At 45.5% G+C, this 22,008-nt stretch overlaps 1 protein-coding gene across 2 annotated transcripts in view; it reads left to right on the forward strand.

Annotated features, from left to right (window-relative positions):
- LOC138261617 (arf-GAP with GTPase, ANK repeat and PH domain-containing protein 3-like) overlaps positions 1-22,008 on the forward strand; it is a 2,246,054-nt gene that overhangs the window by 1,292,577 nt on the left and 931,469 nt on the right. The window lies entirely within an intron of this gene.

Here is a 22,008-nt window from a genome sequence, read left to right on the forward strand (position 1 = left end):
ACCAGAAGAAATGACCCTTGTCTCACTAGGGGACAGTGAGATGGTCCGGAGAAACCTAGTGCCTGATAACACTAAGAAATACAGGAAATGGGTGACCATCAATGGACAGAGGGTGGAGGCTCTGAGAGACACAGGAGCCAGTGTGACTACAGTGAGGAGTCACCTGGTGTCTGAAGAGCAGATTGATCCCCGGGTACTTCACCAAGTAGTTGCGGTAGACAACTCTGAGCGCCTCTGCAGAGTGGCACAGGTTCCCTTTGAATAGGGGGGGGGTCTCAGCTTCCTGGAAAGTAGCTGTGAGTCCAACCATGCCTGTTGATTGTTTGCTAGGTAACGACCTGGAGGATTCCCCTTGGAAGGAGGTGGAACACAGGTCTCACTTGGAGATGTTGGGTCTGCCTGAGTGGGTATGCGTATCCACCCGGTCTATGGCAGCCAATCAGGGTAGTCAAGAGCCCCTGGAGGCTGAAACAGTGGCCCAGGGGACCGCCAAGAAGAGGAAGGGCAGGGGGCGCGGGAAACCGGCCCCAGAAGTTCCTACGGTCCGGGAAGAGGCAGAGCCTGAGGCTGATTCCCCGGAGCCTACAGGGGAACCGGTGGCTGAACTGGGGGTGGTCCCTGAGCTGTTGCAGTGGCAGCAGGAAGGAGGACCCACCAGGGAAGCATTCTGCACAGCACAGAAGGACTGCCCTACTCTTGAGGGGCTGCGGCAGCAGGCTGCAGCCCAGGCGGCTGGCGAGGCGCCAGGTACTCACCTGATATATTGGGAGGATGGCCTCCTGTATAGTGAGCCTAAGGTTCCTGAGCCTGGGTCAGCTCGTATGCTGGTGGTACCCCAGTGCTTCAGGGCCTTCCTACTGGGGTTGGCTCATGATGTGCCTTTGGCAGGACATCTAGGGCAGGACAAGACCTATAAGAGGCTTGTCTCCCAGTTTTACTGGCCCTTGATGCATAAGCAGTCAGCTGCTTATTGTAGGTCTTGTCAGACTTGTCAGGCAAGTGGCAAGAGTGGGGGGAAATGCAAAGCTCCCCTCCAACCTTTACCTGTAGTCAGTACTCCCTTTGAAAGGGTAGGAATTGACATTGTGGGGCCTCTGGATCCCAAGATGGCCATGGGCAACAGGTTCATCCTGGTCTTGGTGGACCATGCCACACGGTACCCAGAAGCCATTCCTCTAAGGACGGTCACTGCCCCCGTGGTGGGACGTGCCTTGATGGGAGTTTTTACCCGCATGGGGTTCCCCAAGGAAGTGGTATCTGATAGAGGTACAAACTTCATATCCACTTATATGAAGTCTCTGTGGAAGGTGTGTGGGGTAACGTACAAGTTCACCTCACCTTACCACCCCCAAAGTAATGGTCTAGTTGAGAGATTCAACCGCACTTTGAAAGGCACGATTCAGGGCTTGTCAGAGCCCTTGAGGCGTAAGTGGGACGTCCTCTTGCCATGCCTTCTGTTCGCTTACAGGGAGGTGCCTCAAAAGGGACGTGGCTTTAGCCCCTTTGAGCTCATCTATGGCCACCCTGTGAGGGGACCGCTCAGCCTGGTGAAGGAGGCTTTGGAGAAAGCTCCTAGTAAACCACCCCAGGATGTATTTAGCTACATGCTGGCACTAAGAAACCAGACTGCCCGCTTCAGGAGTCTCGCTCAGGAGAACCTGGAAGCAAGCCAGGAGGATATGAAACGGTGGTACGACCAGAATGCCACTCTGGTTGAGTTTCAGCCTGGACAAAAAGTGTGGGTCATGGCACCAGTGGAGCCTAGGGCTCTCCAAGATAAGTGGACTGGGCCTTTTGAGGTGGTGGAAAGAAAGAGCGAGGTCACCTATCTGGTAGACTTACAATCCCCCAGGAACCCTTTAAGGGTCCTACATGTCAACCGCCTCAAACCACACTTTGAGCGAATTAGCTATCCATGCTCCTAGCGACAAATGACGGGGTGGAGGAAGAGAGTGAGCCTCTTCCTGACCTCCTGTCTGCAGGAGAGAAAGATGGGTCTGTGGAGGGAGTGATCCTCTCCCCCTCCCTGACTGAGGAACAGCAGAGGGACTGTCGCCACGTGCTGGGACAGTTCGCCTCGCTGTTTTCCCTTATCCCAGGAGTCACACACCTGTGCACACATGATGTGGACACTGGGGACAGTACACCTGTTAAACATAAGGTTTACAGGGTGACTGACAGGGTCAGGGCTTGCATTAAGGAGGAAGTCTCCAAAATGTTAACCCTAGGGGTTATTGAGCACTCCAGCAGTCCTTGGGCCAGCCCAGTTGTCTTGGTTCCAAAGGCTGCTGCTCCTGGTGCCACTCCAGAACTTAGGTTCTGTGTGGTCTACCGGGGTCTCAATGCGGTCAGCAAGACTGACGCACACTCCATCCCTTGAGCTGATGAGCTCATTGATCGGTTAGGAGCTGCCAAGTACCTCAGTACATTTGATTTAACATCTGGGTACTGGCAGATTGCCTTAACTGAGGGGACAAAGGAGAAGTCAGCATTCTCTACCCCAGATGGGCACTTCCACTTCAATGTGATGCCCTTTGGGATGAAGAACGCCCCTGCCACCTTTCAGAGGTTGGTCAAACCAGGTGTTGGCAGGACTGGATGAGTTCAGTGCTGCCTACCTGGATGACATTGCTGTGTTTAGTTCCACATGGGAGGAACACCTGCAACACCTCTGGAGAGTGTTAGAGGCCCTGCAGAAGGCAGGCCTCACTATTAAGGCGAGCAAGTGCCAAATAGGGCAGGGTTCTGTGGTGTACTTAGGACACCAGGTGAGGAGTGGCCAGGTGGCACCCCTACAGCCTAAGATTGACACGATTCTGGCTTGGGAGCCTCCCAAGACCCAGACTGAAGTGAGAGCCTTTTTAGGTCTCACAGGATATTACCGGAGGTTTGTTAAGGGATATGGTACCATTGTTACCCCCTTAACTGAGTTGACTTCTAAGAAGCAATCCAAGAAAGTGATCTGGACAGAGGCTTGCCAGAACGCTTTTGATGCCCTGAAGGCTGCCATGTGCACAGCACCTGTGCTGCAGGCACCTGACTACTCCAAGGAGTTTGTTGTGCAAACAGACGCCTCAGAGCATGGTATTGGAGCAGTACTCTCACAGCTTAATGAAGAGGGCCTAGATCAACCCGTAGCCTTCATTAGCAGGAGGTTACTACCCAGGGAACCTAGGTGGAGTGCCATAGAATGCGAAGCGTTTGCTGTGGTCTGGGCACTGAAGAAGCTAAGACCCTACTTGTTTGGGACTCACTTCCGAGTTCAGACCGACCACAGGCCCCTCAGATGGTTAATGCAGATGAGGGTGAGAATCCAAAACTGTTGAGGTGGTCCATTTCCCTACAGGGGATGGACTTTACGGTGGAACATCGTCCTGGCACAGAGCACGCCAATGCTGATGGTCTGTCCAGGTTCTTCCGTCTTAGTGATGAGAACTCCCATGAGGTTGGGTAGTTGCTCCCCACTTTTAGCTGGGGGGGACACGTGTTAGACTTTTCATCCTTGGCGTGGTCTCCCTTAACTTTTTGCCTCTGTTCCCCAGGTTGTTGATGTGTGCTGGACTCTGATTTTACTGTTTTTGTTGCTCTGGGCACTTTACCACTGCTTACCAGTGCTAAAGTGCAAGTGCTCCTGTTTAAAATGTGTACGTAATTGGTTCTCCATGATTGGCATATTTGTTTTACTGTTAAGTCCCTAGTAAAGTGCACTAGAGGTGCCCAGGGCCTGTAAATCAAATGTTACTAGTGGGCCTGCAGCACTGGTTGTGCCACCCACACAAGTAACCCTGTAATCATGTCTCAGACCTGCCATTGCAGTGTCTGTAAGTGTATTTTTACACTGTAAATTCGACTTGGCAAGTGTACCCACTTGCCAGGCCTAAACCTTCCCTTTTCTTACATGTAAGGCACCCCTAAGGTAGGCCCTAGGTAGCCCCAAGGGCAGGGTGCAGTGTATGGATAAGGTAGGACATATATTAATGTGGTTTATATGTCCTGACAGTGAAATACTGCCAATTTCGTTTTTCACTGTTGCAAGGCCTGTCTCTCTCATAGGATAATATGGGGGCTACCTTTAAATATGATTAAAGTGTAGATTCCCCTAGAGAGTAGATGGACATGTGGAGTTTGGGGTTCCTGAACTCACAATTAAAAAATACATCTTTTAGTAAAGTTAATTTTAAGATTGTGCGTTTGAAAATGCCACTTTTAGAAAGTGAGCATTTTCTTGCTTAAACCATTCTGTGACTCTGCCTTGTTTGTGGATTCCCTGTCTGGGTCAGTTTGGCAGTTGGGTTGTTTTTCACCTCGCACTAGACAGTGACACAAAGGGGGCTGGGGTGTAACCTGCATTTCCTGATTAGCCATCTCTGCTAGGAGGGAGGGGTGGAGTGGTCACTCTCATCTGAAAGGACTGTGCCTGCCTCTGACAATGCCGGCTCCAACCCCTGGTGTGTGTCTGAGGCCTTGCCTGGGCAAGGCAGGATTTCACAAGTAGGTGTGAGTCCCCTTTGAAGAAAGGTGACTTCAAAGACTAAAATGGGTATAAGAAGGGCACCCAAATCTACAGACTTTAGAAACACTTCTGGAACCAAGAGGAACCTCTGCCTGGAGAAGAGCTGATAGCTGAGGAAGAAGTGCTGCCCTGGCTGTGACTGTGCTTTGTGGAGCTTTCCTGCAGTGCTGCTTCTGCCAGAGTAAGAGGGCAAAGACTGGACATTATGTGCCTTCCATCTTGTGGAGAAATCTCCAAGGGCTTGATTTAGAGCTTGCCTACTGTTGTTTGAAGACTCAGGGACAGCAAAGACTTCTCTCTGCCAGCACCTGGAGTCTCTGGAGAGACTCCTACCCCGACAAGTGGTGCCCTATCCAGTCCCTGGGCCCTTGAAAGGAAAGCTGGTGGAAATCCAAAGAAATCGACTTCGGACGACTCCGGACCGACGCCGCTGCTGAATCCGGTAACGCCGCTTGCACCTGACGCCGTGACCTTCGCTGGAAAGCGACGCTCTTCGCAGGCCCGACGCCGCAGCAGCCCCGCTGAAGTCCGCGACTCCGTGGAAGTCGCCACACCACGTCGTGACCAACGCTGCTCGAAGTGCACGGATTCAACGTTTCGCACAGACGCCGCGACTCCCGACTTCGCGCATCGGCTTGGTTTCACTCTTCACCAAAGGTTCTGTACTTGGGGGTCTACACGACTCCGTGTCCGGCGCCGCTGGTGTCGGCTTGTTGGGAACGACTCCGTCACGATGCCGTGTTAACATCTCATCGAAGCATTTTTGTTTCTAAGCGCTATTTTTGAGTTTAATCTTTAAAAAATCATAACTTGACTTGTGTAGGTCAGATTTTTTTAGTTTTGGTCTTGTTTTGTTTAGATAAATATTTCCTATTGTTCTAAACCGGTGTTGTGTCATTTTGTAGTGTTTTCATTAAGTTACTGTGTGTGTTGGTACAAATACTTTACACCTAGCGCTCTGAAGTTAAGCCTACTGCTCTGCCAAGCTACCAAGGGGATAAGCAGGGGTTAGCTGAGAGTGATTTCTCTTTTACCCTGACTAGAGTGAGGGTCCTTGCTTGAACAGGGGGTAACCTGACTGTCAACCAAAGACCCCATTTCTAACAGAATCTTAATATTGTAGTCACAAGACTGATAGGCCCACTATTCGAACCCATGCATCCTTGTCATATTCAATTTCTCACATGAACAGTTGCTTTCTTAGTAGCAATTACTTCATTAAGAAGAGTAAGTGAAATTCAAGTATTTTCTCTAGAGGAACCGTTCTTCCAAGTACACAAACACAAAGTAGTACTTAGAACAAACCCAAAGTTCTTACCTAAAGCAGTTTCACCTTTTCACATTAATCAGTCAGTGGAATTACCAGTCTTCTTTCCTCAGCCAGACTCTACTGCTGAAAAAGCTCTACACACTCTTGACCTTAAAAGAGCTCTAATGTGTTACGTAGACAAAACAAAACATTTTAGGAAAACTAATCAACTTTTTGCTGCTTTCCAACAACCACATCAAGATAATCCCATTTCAAAACAAGGATTAGCTGGATGGATTGTGAGATGTATTCGAACATGTTACCTTAAGGCAAAAAGGCAACTATTAATAACTCCAAAAGCACATTTGACATGGAAAAAGGGTACTTCTATGGCATTCTTAGGAAAAATAGCAATGGCAGATATATGTAAAGCTGATGCATGGTCCACACCACCTACATTCACAAAGCATTACTGTGGTGATGTTTTATCTAGACAACAAGCAAATGTTGGACAAGTAGTGTTAAAAACACTATTTCAAATCACTTCAACTCCTACGGACTAACCACCGCTTATTTGGGAGGAGAACTGCTTTTCACTCTATGTGTATCTGCAGCTACACATTCCATGGAACGGAAAATGTCACTTACCTAGCGTACATCTGTTCGTGGCATGTAGTGCTGCAGATTCACATGCACCCTCCCTTTCCCGGGAGCCTGTAGTCGTTGTAGTACTCATTTGTACATATGTATATATATATATATATATATATATATATATATATATATATATATATACCTTTATATATACCTTTATATAGATATATTTGGTTTGGTTTTGCCATTAGTTTAAATGACAAAGGTTTTGTTAGCAATTTACAACTGCTCTGCAAGTGGCAGCCTAGGAGGTATGTTTTCACATTGTCACATCCTGGTTGGCACAATTCGTGCTGCAGCCTTGGTGGGACACTTTGACTTATAGGCCCTGGGTACCTCTGGTACCATATACTAGGTACTTATAAGTAAGTCAGGTTATGCAAATAGGGTATAGCCAATCTAGCATTACACTTCTAAGGACCAAAGCACTGTTATTGAGGTTTGGTTGGCAGGCCTCAATGCACTCTGAGTTGAAAAATCCAGTGTCCTCAGTCAAAAACTTTGAGGGTGATCATGCAAAAAGAGACCTTTCCTTACACAATATTTTTAAAGGTCATGCCCCCCCACTCATTGCAATTGCGCATGTTGGAGTACGAGAACTACATTTTGGGATTGCACTACATTCAATTTGAGCCATGTCGAGTATGAGATCGGCAGCTAGTTCTCGCAACAAAGCTTCCTGTTGGACTGTGATTCAATTTCACTAAAGTGTTTTTATGACTCTTATATTGGAATGCTGATAGGTTCTATTATTATCTAACTCAACAATACTCATTCTGTCTAAAAAGATTAAATGCTTTGTCCTAAATGTACTGCATTCCCCTGTACTGAGCTCTGTATTATTCAGGCACCTTACTGCCATAAATGCCCCTACAGTATGGTTATAGGATTATTTATTTTTAAGAAGCTTCTTATAGGTATGCCGCCTCTCTATTTTGTTGTTACAGTGTTATAAACCACTTCCCAGTGGCGAGTAAAAATAAATATAAAGTACTTTACAAATACAGTTAATTAAAACAATTCCATTTAAAAGCAAGCACCATCATTGTATTTTACTTAAATAATCCACCACTCCTAGTTGCACTTTGCACTGCACAGTGATTTGAGTCACACTACAAGGTATTGTGCCGAACATAGGTAGAGTTCTTACTGTAGAAATGGTAGCACGAGGGGCCAAGTTACATAAAGTGCCCCAGGGGTGCAACAGGCTTGTGCACACACTTCCTGTAAAGACATTTCCAAATACTGGATGATAAGCAAACACATATTTGAAGGCAGTGGTTCCCAACCTTTTGACTCCTGACAACCCCCACAGAATCAATACTGGAAGCTCGGGACTCCCAAGCAATTTGTACGATTTAGATTTCAAACATTAAAACAGTAATTCATACAAAAAAACCACAAACAAATGATGCAATTACTAAATATTTTATTATTTTATATTGAAAAATATGCAAAATTAGAAAAATGTTAATGGGAAATTTGGTGCTGCATCTAGGTGACTAACTTTTCAATGTTTGTTTTATTTCGGAAAGTTGAATGCTCAGGTCAGATTCTACATTTCCCAAGCGATTTCTGTATTTTTCACGTGGATAGTTGGTGGGAAAAGGAAGTAAAATCTTCAGTACTGCTCATCTCTCCATAGCCCCTTCTGTCACATGTATTTAATTTGATTTATAGCACCTCTAATACCAGTGTAGTGTGTAGTAAAGTGTAGCACTTTTTATCGCACACAGATACAGACAATCATGCATGTCTAAATCAGTGTATAGAAAATGTTACGTAAGGCAAAGGGGACTACAAGATGTAGGATTCACACATCATTCTGATAGGCATTTTCTAAGAGTGCTTGGTCTGAAGAAGCACAAACTCACGATTCAGAACATAACACAGTGGTTAGTTTTGACTCTAATAATAATAAGTTGTTTCTATGTAAACAAACTTTGTTTAGCAGCATCAGGATGATGAAAGACGTAGAATAAAACATAACTTTCTAACTTTTACCATGCAGTTTACATGCAGCTCTTTGATTGCAATTCATAGCTCACTGTGTTAGATTATGATTCAAACTTAGAAAATTGTACAGTAACAAAAGAATCTCTGCGACAAAAGCAGTAACACACTCTGCTATACACATACAATACTGTTCTTTAATATGCAGGATACATGTTCTTTGCAGTGGGACATATTAACTTTCTGTGCTACCTTAGATGAGTCAAAACTGCCAGTAGACAAAACTCCCATCTCTCTCCAGCAGGTACATTAGTCACTAGAGTTATCTAGACACTTGTATTTTTGCCTGAAAACTGCTGGAGATATAAGAAACTTTGCAGAGACCCCAGCTGGAGAAGTGCCTTCATTCTGGCCCAGGTATTGAGATGCCTTAGGACCCCTGATAATGTCTCACAGACTCCTAGGGGTCCACTGACCACAGGTTGGGAACTGCTGCCTTAAGGTATCTCAAAACTATACATTGAATTCAGTGTTTTCAATCTTCATAAATGGCATGATTTATTTTTTAAATACTTTTCATTCAGGGAAATCTGAACACATTTTAGATTAAGGAAGTGTCAAAATTTAAGTGAAAATGCTTGCCAAGGCCTAGTTTACTCTCCATAGGATTCACAACTGAAACAAATGTTCCGGCCATTTGGTCCCCTGCAGTAGCCCAGGGAGCAGAGTTATGTGTCCCCATGAGAACAGACATCTCCTTTCAGTCATGCAAAGCACATCTGCCTCAAACACCAGCTGCTGTGTGCCAAGGCCTGTGCTTTCATGCAATATGTGAAATACAGGAGATAAACTATAAAAACCCTTCAAATCTTCTACTTATTTAAACCCTGACAAGAATATACCTGCAGAAATATAACGGCAACTGTGCTTTTACAGAACAGCTGGAAGGTATGGGGAGCAACACAGAGAGAAGGAGCAGGTATTTGAGATGGAAAGCAACACATGAGGACCATAGCAAAAAAAACACTTGTATCCTCATGGAGTGCTGAATAAAAAAATGAAAAATGGAGTTCCCTAAGAGTTAGCAGTGAAAGGATATAAGTCATCCGCACAAAAGTATGGTAGAAACTATGCTTCAAGGGAGAAACAACCACGAGAAGAAGAAGGAAAGACATTAAATAAGCATACAAACCACTGGTAAGCAATGGGCTGGTACGAAGCCCAATGTAAGTTTTTGGTATGGTCCACAAGAGGTCTCTTGACAACAGACTGCTAAAGGCTGACTGTAGGCAAGAACTAAAAGCTCTATATTTATACATCCTACTACTTCCAAGCATGCACTGCCTTCACACAAAGAGTACTAGGCCAGCTTAGCATTTTCTAATGTACTCGCTGCTATAGTGGGGCAAATGTACTGAATGACTCTTTCATACAATAACAAACACTTGCTCATCCACATTGCCACTAAATTGTTTTCACAGCCACCAGAGATAGCCTAACATTGCCTCCACAGCCACTGATGCACTTTACAGCTGCTAACGGTCAGGTAGAGCTCAGCAAAGCTATCATTAGACGCTAATGCCCTGTCTCACATCCTCTCTAAGTGGCTATAACAAGCTGTAGTTGATTCTTATTGACCTGATCAAACCTTACAGCCATTAACTGCTTCTCATAGGTGCTGACTGACAATGGCTACATGACAACCATTGTCACTTGCATTGACATTAATCCTGCTGTTTCTCTACCAGCCACACAGCACAGATGAATTACTATTGACACTTCCATAGTGCGAACAATTACATTTATTGCCAGGTGCTGGCTGACTTACTTAGGCCAGTCATTGAATTACACAAACTGCCTCTCCAAGCTACTCAGACTGGCTGGTACTGACCCCCCTTGCAGCTTCTGACTGCCTCTCAAAGCCTGTGACTGGAGTTTGCTGTGTACCTCTGCAATTTACTCTATAATAGAGGCAATACCTTACACTCAGTTGCTTCCTCCCACAGCCACTAGTTGCTCCTCATTTGCTATCACAGTCACTGACTAACCACCTTTAATGTTGTAGTTACTACTGACTGACCGTCACTGACAGGTTCGCTCATTTAGATTGGTGCAGTGCAGACTTGGACATTGTCCATGCAGGCAGCAGGTTGCGCCAGTGGTGGAATTGGACAACGGCCTCAAAAGAAACATTTTAGAGACGTCATATTTTCTATATATTTTCTTTGCAGAATAATCATTCTGCATGACTTATGTGTACAGTGGGGAAGGCAGAGGACAAGTAGGCCTCTCCATCAAGAAGTGTCAACAGAAAACAGCCATCACAGTGACAAAGGTAGATAGCTACTACTGACCCGTTTGCAATAACAGTAATTGAATATTAATGCATATGAAATTATATTTGGAAAGCTTTATGATCACTAGAGGTTCAGTAGTGTTGTTGCTGTCTCAGCATTTTTTATATGATTTCTTTTCTCTAAGGAAAATTAAGAAGTGGAGGAAGCGTTTAACCATATGATTAAAACATTCACAATAACTTTCTTAACTTTTCTCTATGACATTTAGGCAGGTGTCAGTACCCCGTGACTGCATTTGGATGTTAGTGAAGGTAAATTGCAGAGTCTTCACTCAGTTGTCAACAGAATTTTGCCCACACTTGCAATGTTTGGTCAGTGCAATTTGACTGATGTGGTGCTGGCGTGTTGGTACCTAACATGCAGCAATAACTCAAGGACACATTATGTAGGTGACTGTGGTGTTTGGCGACCAAATGCCTAAGGCCGCTGCGTCAAATGCCCTTTTATTTATCACTCCATGTAGCGCGCAGTTCAAACCGTTTGGAATGACATAGATGGGGGGTGTTACCTGGCCACTCCCTGCTGACTCACAAATGAACAATATTATATTCCTTCTTAACTTTAAATAAACAACACCATTGCAAGAATAACAGCAGTGCATGAACTAACCCACATTACACAGCGCGTCTTCAGCTCAAACTGGGTTTTTTGAGCAAACAGTCCTTTAGGGGGCAGATGACACTCAATTGCTTTGCAGACTATATCTTGTGCAATCGCCTCAGCTTTCAGAGTCCTGTGGAGGTTGGGACAGGGGTGTGGCTCTCGTTAGAGGCCCCAAAAGAGGCTGCTGGGTTCATCCTTGCTGGGCTGAGCTCCTCAGGGCTCGCAACTTAAGGCTGGTATATTGGGCGGTGAGATCATGAGTGCATTACTTTCAGGTATAGGAGAGGCAGACATGGGGTGTGTGTTCATCATTGAACTCTCCTCTGGCCTGCTTGAAAAATGAGATGTTTCTTGTGATTTCCTTATCGTGTCTTCGGACAGTGATCATGGTGCCTCTTTGTCACATGACAACCCAGATATGGTGCTCAAATGGCTGTCTAAATTTGCATCCGGGATGTCGGTCTTTTACAAAGACCATGTGACCAGGGCGAATGCTGGACTTGGGAGCCCTTCGAGTGGCACTAGCCAGATGATTGGTGCATTTCCTTCTCAGAAAAGTTCTGGCATCGTTGATTAGCCACGGAGTCCATTCCGGGTGATGTGGGATTATGTTGGTGTCACCCCGCCCCATAATGGCATGCCGTTGTGCTTGCCCGGTGGTGGAGTGGGGAGACTGTCACTAATCCCTGCGGAATTCATAGAAGGCTCATTTCATTAGTTGGTGATTGGCGCGGGCAATGCACATTATCTTGTTTAAAGTTTGCATAAACCGCTCCACCTCTCCATTGGCTTGAGGCCAGCTGGAAGTGACTTTGCATTGGTGGATGCCCCAAGATTGTAAACAGTTGGCAAATTATTGGCTTTGAAATCGCAGCCCACGTTCTTTCACAAGGCCATGGGTGGCTATAATTTCCTCTGTTTTGGCGATGACCTCAGTAGCCGCTTGAGACCCCACCAGTTCTATATCTGGGTATTTGGTATAATTGTTGATTAAGCTGAGGGTGTAACGCCCTTTGGGGATGCATCCGAAGTATAGGCTGGCGCAACACCAGGTCTAGTTATTGGGGCTGGTGATTTTGGGGGCCTGAGACTTGGCACCATTGATAGGATCTCATTGTAGCCTCCACCATCTCATCCAAAAGTGGGAACCAGACCTTTGTCCTGAGTCGATTATTTGTTTTCACCATGCCTTGATGTCCATGGTGGATGAATTGTACAGCTTGCTCTGTCAGGCTGGTGGGGATTACCAGATGGGGGTCTCCCAGCAAACACCTGCTAGCATCTGTCATGAGTTCATGTTGTACATTGAACAGGGAATCTAGAACCTTCTACACCTCCAGGGATCTGTGGGATAGATGTTCTTTGAATGAGTGCCACTTCTCTGACTGGATTGCAGCAATGTCCAGTTATAGGCACTCGTCCGTCTCTGTTGAGGTGAGGATGGCATCGAGGGAGAGAGGATGTGGCCTTTTGATGATGAATCAGACATATTCCTCTGTTTCTTCTTCGTCCTCGGCTTCTTTTTGGGTGGCAGCACCTGTTTGATACTCCACACTTCAGCCACCTGCAACTAGAGCATCCACTTTTTTGTGCAGGGTGGAGGTTTGGACAGCGAGCCTTGGAACAGGGGTATGAGGGGCTTTGTGGTCTGTGGTGATTACAAAGTAGTGGTGAAAATGCCTGCTTGCCCAGTGTATGGTGATGGCCTTCCTTTCAATTTGCGAATACTGCTGTTCTATGCCAGTGAGTGATTGACTGGCATACGCCATGGGGGACTAGGCTCTTTGATGTTGTTGGGTGAGGACGGCTCCTTTGGGCTGGCATCAACAGTGATAGTGGTTGGCTTTAGCCGATCAAGGTATGATAGAGTGATGCCTGCGGAGAGGGCTCTCTTTGTCTGTTGGAAGGCTTCTTCCTGTCCCTCACCCCACGTCCATGCGGTTGTGCCATTGTGAGCTCTCTGAGAGGCTGAGTGAGACCTGTGAGGTCAGGTATTAACTGCCCAAAGTAATTCACACTTCCTAAAATAAATTATTATTTCAAACACGCTTGTTGGTGCAGGGGCTTCCTGGACTTCACATCTTTTCTGTATCTGGAGCCATCCCGTCTGCTGAGAAGATGTAGCCAAAGAAGCTGACCATTTGCTTTAGGAGTTTTGAGTTGTGTATTTTCTGGAGTACTCCTCACAGGCACTCATAGTGCTCTCTCATGGACATGGTGAACATTGGTATGTTGTTGCTGACATTGATGACGCCTGGCAACCCTATGAGCTTTTTGTGGATGTTATTGTAGAATACCTCAGCAGTACTTGATATTCTGAAGTTGAGTTGCCAGTAACAGTGGTGGCCCACATGGGTGGAAAATGTGGTTATGTACCTCAAATCTGGGTGTAGTGGCAATTGATGATACCCAGAGTGTAAAGGAACTCTGCAGAACCACTGTGCTCCATTGAGCTCCATTCTTGATTGATCGCAACGTTTGTGAGCCACGTATCCACACAGATGCAGACTTCATGTTGCTTTTGTTTCTTCACAACTACTATTGGGGATATCCAGTGTGTGGGGCTGCTGACTTTCTTGATGTCCGATGTGTTCAAATTTGTCCAGTTCTTCCTCTGCCTTTGTCCTGAGATGGAATATCATAGCACTATAGACTGTATGTATTTGTTAATGTGCAGCCACACAACTCTGGCTTCCAGCCAGTTAACACCACTGAAGACACTCTCAAACTCTGCTAATATGTGTGACAGCTCATTGATTTGCAAACTGAATGCAAATGAGATCAAGTTTAGTCTTTTGGCAGTGTGGTCGCTCACCAGCATGTCATGACCTCTATCGGCTACATAGATGGTGGTATTGATGCTTGGTTCTCTATGGGATACTGGCAATTTGAAACTGCCAAGCATTGGCAGTGGCTGGGTTTGGCCATATGGGAAAACAGTGACTGTCTTTTGCAAGTGTTAGGGAGTTTGGGAGTGCATTGTAGGTGTCTGCTGACATGAGGTCTGTGGAGTTGGTCTCGATAGTCACAGCAAATGTGTGTTGGCCCACCTCGATTTGGCACTGTGGGAGCGGGCGGCATGTAGTGAGGGTGGGTCCTATGGTGAAGGCGGTATGCACTGTGTACTCGGCGACTTCGTCATCAGCCATGTCTTCTGACCCACACATTGTCTCCTCAACTGTGTTAGCGGTTTTGTTCAAGCGTTTGCTTTCGGTTGACCTGCAGACTTGGCAGAATAGTTGTACTTGCAACATGCTGTGCATTTTCAACCTTTGGCAGGACAGTAAATTGGTCTGTGGGGTTGTCCTCTGTAGTACCTGCATGGCCTCTTGGATTCTGGTGGTCTCTTAAGGGGTTTGTTACTGATTTGTAGTTGGATGGTATTTACCAGTGCAGTCTTGATTGTCCTGTGGAGAGCGGCTACCGTATGCAACACGCTGACTTTCAATAGTTGCTTTGCCCTACCTAGCATGAGGATGTCACAGAGTGATTTTACTGATTCCTGAAGTATGGCCTCCCTTAATTTGGATGATATACAGCTCTCAGTGATCTGGCCTCTGATCTGTTCTTGCTCATCATGGAACCCACACAAGTTTGTGAGTTATATGAGTTGGCCAAGAAAAACGTCAAGCAGTTCTTTTGGTTCTTGGCGGTCTTGCTTAAGAAGAACTTCTCATAGTCCTGTTTGCCATTGGCTCAAAATGCACATTTAGGGCTGTTATGAGTGTGGAGTATGTCTTGGGCATCACCTACGTGAGGGTTTTGTATAACCTATGGATGTACTTACCTCCTAGGTTTAGCAGGTAGGTGCGGAGTTGCTTCACTGCTCTGTCCATACCGTCAAAGTAGAACTGAAGGTGTTCCACCTGTCCCTCCACTTGGGTGCTTGTGACGAGGATGTGCCTTAGATAATAATGGCTCTATGGAAAAAATTATGGCCATGCCGTGACAGTGTTTGTAGTGTGCAGTTGTGTAGGTGGATTCTGTTGACACACCATTGGAGTAGATATCCCCTTCACAGCATGAGTACTGTTCATGCTGGGGAAGTGATACAGCTGCTGAGGGAAGATGTTCAGTCTGTTTCTATAGTAGGCCTCACCTGGATGCCTGGCTGAGGTAGCACCCTCTTGCTACGCTGTAGTGTCACTGCACCCCCCACTTGTTGCATGACAATGTTTCAAGGTTGCCTTCAATACCTTGTCGGGGTTGTCCGGTCCCTCCACCCAGAACCGCAGGGCATGGTTGCGATGTATCCTAAGGCCATGGAGCTTATGTGGCCAAGAGAGCCTCATGGTCTTCTGTGTGCCCCAGGCAAGGGAGCCAAAATGGCTTGATGTGCGGGCAACACAGAGCTAGGGGCAGGGCCTCAGATCAGGGGTCATTCTGCTCTGAGGGGAAGAGTTCCGCTATGTACTGTGCTGGCGAGCTTTGCCCTGGGGGATGGTACACGGCACAAGCACCGTGAGAGAAAGCGGGTGGCCGCCACATGGCAGGATGCACAGATTCACTGTGCAGCGATGGCACGGGTCAAGCTCCAGCCTCGTCGCTGATGTGGTGCTAGCCTGTTGGCACCCGGCATGCAGCAATAACTCACACTATGTAGGTGATTGCGGTGTCTGGCGTACAACTTCCTGGAGCCGCCTCGTCCTACGCCTTTTATTTATCACCCGCATAGCTCGCAGTTCACAATTTGGGAGTGATCGGCACAGGTGTTACCTACCCGACCCTCTGCCGGTACACACTGAACAATATTACAAATCATATTAAAACATTTTCAGCGCTTGTTAAATTTCCAGCACAGAGCATGGGGTCTGCATGAGGGACTCAGCTCTGGAAGCAGATCTCAGATGACCACTGTCAGTCCTATTTTGCCACTTCACTGTTCTAATAAACATATCAGAGCTGACCTATTCCTGCAGCCACCATGGTGCCCAGAAGGAACTCTTAAGTGCATGAATAGCTCTTTAATGATAGCTGCTAGAAGAAACTACAAATGTGAGCAGTTTCCAGATGAGTAAGAATTCCTAGTAATAAGAAAAAAATAGTAATCCAGGAGTGAGATAGGACGCTTGAGCTTATCAGGAGTTGTATCTGAGCAGTTAGGTGTTGGAATGGGATTGTGGCCTATGTGGGATGAGTTTGATGCCTAACATGATAGGAGGTGTCTTCCCTTATTGTGCTGCTGTCAATGTGTGACTGTGCTTATGCACTGAGTAGAGCAAAGTTGAGGTACCGATAGCTGTAGATATTGCACACCTACCATCCTTTTTGGAGATTTGGTTCCAGTTCTATGTTAGATGTGATACAGAGTTCTTACCAAACCAATACCCCTGGATAACACAAAACACATTTTCTATTGGATGGTGTGATCCATCATCTAATGAGGAGGAGTCAGTCCTTGCTGCCTTTTTTAAGTCCTGGTGGTCTTGAATATTTGATTTTTCGAAGAGAAAGATCCATAATTTAATTTCCTGACTGAGGAAAGAGGTTCCAATAATAAGCTGCTCCCCATAGGGAGGTACGATCAGCCGTGGTGCTGATCTACAATGGAGAGTTTTTTCCTGTGAATTTTTCCCAGCTTTACTTGGATGAAGGTTAGTCTCTTGAATGTTAAATCGTGGAGCATGTGGACATGTTTATCCTCTGATGCACTTGGATGACTGGTGTAATGTGGTCACATAGGCAAAGTGTAGGAGCATTTTGGATAGCTTTTAGTGTTCGGAGGATGAAGGGCAGTGCCCACAGGGAGAGTCCATTTCGGTAGTTTACACAGAATTAGGCAGGTGCAATGGTAACCTGTAGCATCTGTTTATAACTTAAATAAATGAGGAAAAATGCACTGAAGAGTTCACATGATGTAGAAATTGCGTCTTGTGCATTAGTTCACTTGCTGGAGTTCATGATAACTCCTGGATTTTAACTGACTTACTTTTCCAGCTTCAGTGTGATTTGGGTTCCATCAGCATGGTTCTAGATGGTTAGCTTGAAGAACTTGATGATGTGCAAACCGGGCTGGGGAGGATGTTGAAAAGGAGTGGTGAACCCAGACTCAACATGAGCTGCAACAGAGTGGTGCTGGAACGAGGTGATCTAAATGGTACAAGCAAGATGACCTTTCAGAGTTCTTGGATAAATCCTTGCATAAGCAGTTCTGCTAGCCTTCAGTAGAAGGAAATGGTGGTGGATTGTGTAAAGGTGGTGGAAAGGCACAGCAGTACAATTGAGATATATGCTTCGAATCTCTCACATTTTCATTCAGACAGTTGGGCTCACCTATTGCTTTAGCTTGCCTAGTGACTCTGAGACTGAGGCACCAAGGATGACAGACCTTTTGCACTGCGATTGTTGTGCATTTCCTAATGGTGCACCTTTAACAAATTCACAGTGTTTTCATGTCTTTTTAGAGAAGCATAACTTTCAGATTTGTATAGCAGTTTCCGCACTTTGTCATAATCTGCACATGACAATAAGCTATAGCCTCTATAGGATATCTGGGTAGTACAGTTAGGCAGCTGTACTGTATTTTTCTACTGACACATGCTTTTAAATCCTGCGCCAGTAGGAGTGAAAGTAGGAGACAGTCATAAATCCTGTACCTGTACTTCATTTTTTCACTGTGCAGTAATGAATTGAATTGATTTACACAGTTGCACTTGTCTTTACTTGTCAATTGACACACTACACAGCAGTGTGCTCCCCATTCCTGTTAAAAATGCACCATAGGTTTGGTATAATATTTAAAGGGAGTGCATGCTTGTAATACATTACTAGCAAAAATGAAAAGCATATCATGTACACATATTTACCAAGGATGGTGTTTTGTTCTTAAAAGTGGCCCATGCAAAAAACAGCCCAGTGCCACACATGGCTCTCCTTGTAACACAATTGAGAGCTGTTCGGGGGATTACAGGCACTGTGGACTGAAGAAAGATGCATTACGATGTTACCCTCCATTATTCTTCAGTGCAGCTGTAGAGCCGTTACAATACACACATCTTATTAAATACTCCATCCGAATCAGAGCCTGAGAGTTACTCAGAGTTAGTTGATAAAAATATTGCAAGCGTTGCACTTTCCTCTGTTAGCCCAAAGCCTAAAACATATATGCAGGGGGTGCAACAGAAAGCATAGCTGCGGGAGGCAGATGATCAGAGAGGGATAGGGCATAACTAAGTTGAGGGATAATAGTAGACTGAGGGGAATAAATAGAATACTGGTCTCAGTGCTAATGGAACTAGTAGCAGCTGTGACTACAGCACCACTCATGCTTATCACACTAATGTCCTTCCATCACAGGCATAAAATCACACCCTGCACCTAAACCTGTTCATTCCTAATGACCATCACCATTTCCTCTTCATCATTTCATTCGAAATAAACAGACTTCTGGCTATACTGGACCCTGTTTCCTGATCTCACCTTCCAAGTGGCAAAAAGCCTCTCCCCTTTTCTTCTCCAACTAAAAGTTTAAGAATCAAAAGTAGATCAGAGTCCTCAACCTTGCTGTTGGTAGGCCTTCATAAGAAAGACTTTGTCCTAGCTCTACCTGGCTTTAAGAGGCACTACTCCATTGGGGACATGGCCAATCTTGGCTTTGTTATACGTGCAAAACCACTGAGAGTGATTTGTGGTTATCAACACACACTACACATACCATAATTCACACCACTAAATATGTTGTTGTCCTAATAACTTCTTTTGTGTTCCTGTATCATTGTCGAATTTGTGTTTTGAGCGTGGTTGATGTTGTGTGCATTGATTACCATAACTTGCGAATGCATGCAAATCCTCACTGCCACCCATCCCATTTCGCTAATGGCCTTTGGCACTGCGCAGCAGGGATTGGGCGCAGGGCTTGGCTGCAAGATAGCTCTACACTCAACCTGCTGTGGCAGGCCACCCCCACAGCAGATGGACTTTGGTACTGTGCAGCGGGAGTCGCACACTGGCCTGCTGTTTTCAGCTCACTGTGGCTGCCCAACCCATGCAACGCGTGGCCTTTGTGGGTGGGCGCAGGGCCTTTTTGGGGTATGTAATGAATTACACTGCAATATGCAGCCATATCCAATATGCACTGTTGTAAGTGTTGTTTATTTTTGTGCATACTTTTTCAAGCTCCTTGAAACTGAACTATATGGAACATCAGAGCTGTGTTGGCTGCATGTGCAGGGTACTCTCCAACATTTGATCTATGCAGTATTGTTAAAAAGAGAATGCTGCTGTGAGTTCTGGGGTAGCCTAATACATGCTGTATTTTCAATGGGCTACAGGTACATGTGTGGTGTATGGTCTATTTATTTACTGTTGAATGTAGGGTCTAAATGCCAAGATGTTTTGCCCGCCAAGATCTACTGGATGCAGAACTATTCCCTGGAAGCACAGGACAGTTCTTGGAGGTCACACGCTCCTATGCACATTGAACTACTCAGAAACCACACAGATAGGTTGCTCTATCTCCTCTGCCATAACTAATTGAAGCAATGGGACCTAGTATGAAGACCAATTCGACTTCTGACTTTTGACCACAGTCCTCCCTCTCTCCCTACCTGGACTGAAGGCATGGTCGAACCTGACACTTTTCCAACTCATAACTGTTGCAGGTTAGGCAGAGTTGTTTTCTTTTCAATGTTCAAGGTGAGTTAGTGATTGCCATAATGTACAGCAAATGTCAGATCAACTTGAAACAGGGCTCTGTTTCCCTGTGTGTCAGTCTATGGTCATTCTCAAAACGCCCAAGGCTGCCCCACAGGTAAGCCAGTCTACTCCTCTACTTCCTGTTCTGATCCCCAGGAGTTGTTCTCTACTCAGTCACCCAGACCATGATACTGGGCGAGCTGATGAAATTTTGCATTTCTGGAAGCCAATGATTCTGCCCCACAAGATCTTAGTCTTCAGTTTCAGATTATCTCATCAGCTGTCTCCTTAAATAATAATCAGTCCTTCCCTCCTGTTCAACCCCTCTGTTAAAGCATCCAGGGTTCCCTCCACAATCTTTCCACCTTCATTTTGTTGTAGGTGACTTGTGCCATAAACTAGGTATGTGGTCGCTTGGATGAGAGCTAGCCCATTGCAGAGGAGCAGGAAATGTTCGACACAGCAGTCTGTCTGACCTTAGGTCCCCTCCTACATCATTCTTTTTGGCCTTTCTGTTTATGGGATGCTTTGTTATAGGAGGGATTATTGCCCCTTCTACAAGCAGGGACGTTGCACACACTAGTAACAGAGATGCTGCTGGCTCCGACAATAGGAGATGCTGGAGGGACTAGTAATAGACGTGCAACTGGTGACAGAAATGCTACTGGCACTTGTTCCATTGTTCATAACAGCGGGCAAGTATGCCCTTCTTGTGGCCTGGTCTTCAGTGCCTATGATATGTGACCTTGCACTTGGAGTCAGCTCGTTCACTGGTTGCAGTCTCCCACTGTGAAAGATGTTGCAACCTTTCTCTTGTGTTGTGGGAGTAACCTCCACAGCATTTGAAATCTTTTAGCATACTATTTTTGTTTCTTACTGGAAATTCATGTTTTTCCTTCTAGATTTACAGGAAATAATTGGGTACTGGGCAGACTTCACCTTTTACCAAATCCAATTCAAGATGGTATTATCTAGGATTTTCTATGACAAATTCTTAATCCGATATGGTGCCTGTTTTACTATTGATGTTACTTTCTCTTCAAGTCCTGCATAATGGAATCTGAATGGATCAGAACCTATTTGGAATTGTATTTTTAATCACATTCTTCTCCCCCTTTCTTGATATGTTTGCCCCTGGGTTGCTTTATGATTTTTCTCTCCTTGAAAATTTCCTCTGGATCTTCCTCTGCTCTTCTTTTTGCAGTGCAGTAACTGGTGATTATCTCCAGTTCTTAGGTCTACATTCTAGAACATTCCAGTCTCCAATGATGGGTCTTGTACCTTAAAGTTTTCTCATGTGCTGCCATTCATGTTCATTACACCCTCTGTAGATGATGTGGCTACAGGAAGGAGTCATACTTACATCTGGCAGTCTGAACAAAACAGGAAAGAGTGTCCACTGCTTCCAGTCCCTAAGAGGGATGTGGAATTTGAACTGGTTCCTGGAAAACGTGTTCCATACTCTCAGGCATGGTCCACCTACAAGAACGTGCTCTGAATGCTTCTGCTCATTAATCTTTGTAGTGTTCTGTGTCAGTATGCATTATGTATAGCTTTGGGGATAAGGGTGAGAGATGATGTTTGAAATATGGAAAAGGAAGAGTGATGTTTGAGAAGAGGTGGAGAAGACAATCCTCACATTCAGGTCCATAGCCTCTGATTGCACCCCCACTGCCCTTCTCAAATGCCTCCTGCCCTTCTCCCAAGTCATGGAAACTGACTACTGGAAGTTAAGCATCTAAAATACTGCGATCAAACTTTTAGAGTAAAATAAAAGTTTGTACGATCCTCATTGACGAAATGCCCCATCCCTACCATTCTGAGTGGTCTCCCACACAAGGCTGATAATAATGCACCAGGTCTATTTTGCACCTCGTGAGGTGCTCCTGCAGGATCCTGACAGAGATCTGCCTGACACACTGCATACATTGATATGCTAACTACCAAACCTTTATACTCTCCCTACAGTGCTCCCTCTTACAGCGCTCTCAATCACAGCTGAATTCAGCTGCCTAGGACCAGGTATATTGCAGCATCTATTGGCC

This window comes from Pleurodeles waltl, chromosome 10, assembly GCF_031143425.1.
Source record: "Pleurodeles waltl isolate 20211129_DDA chromosome 10, aPleWal1.hap1.20221129, whole genome shotgun sequence".
Lineage (NCBI taxonomy): Eukaryota > Metazoa > Chordata > Amphibia > Caudata > Salamandridae > Pleurodeles > Pleurodeles waltl.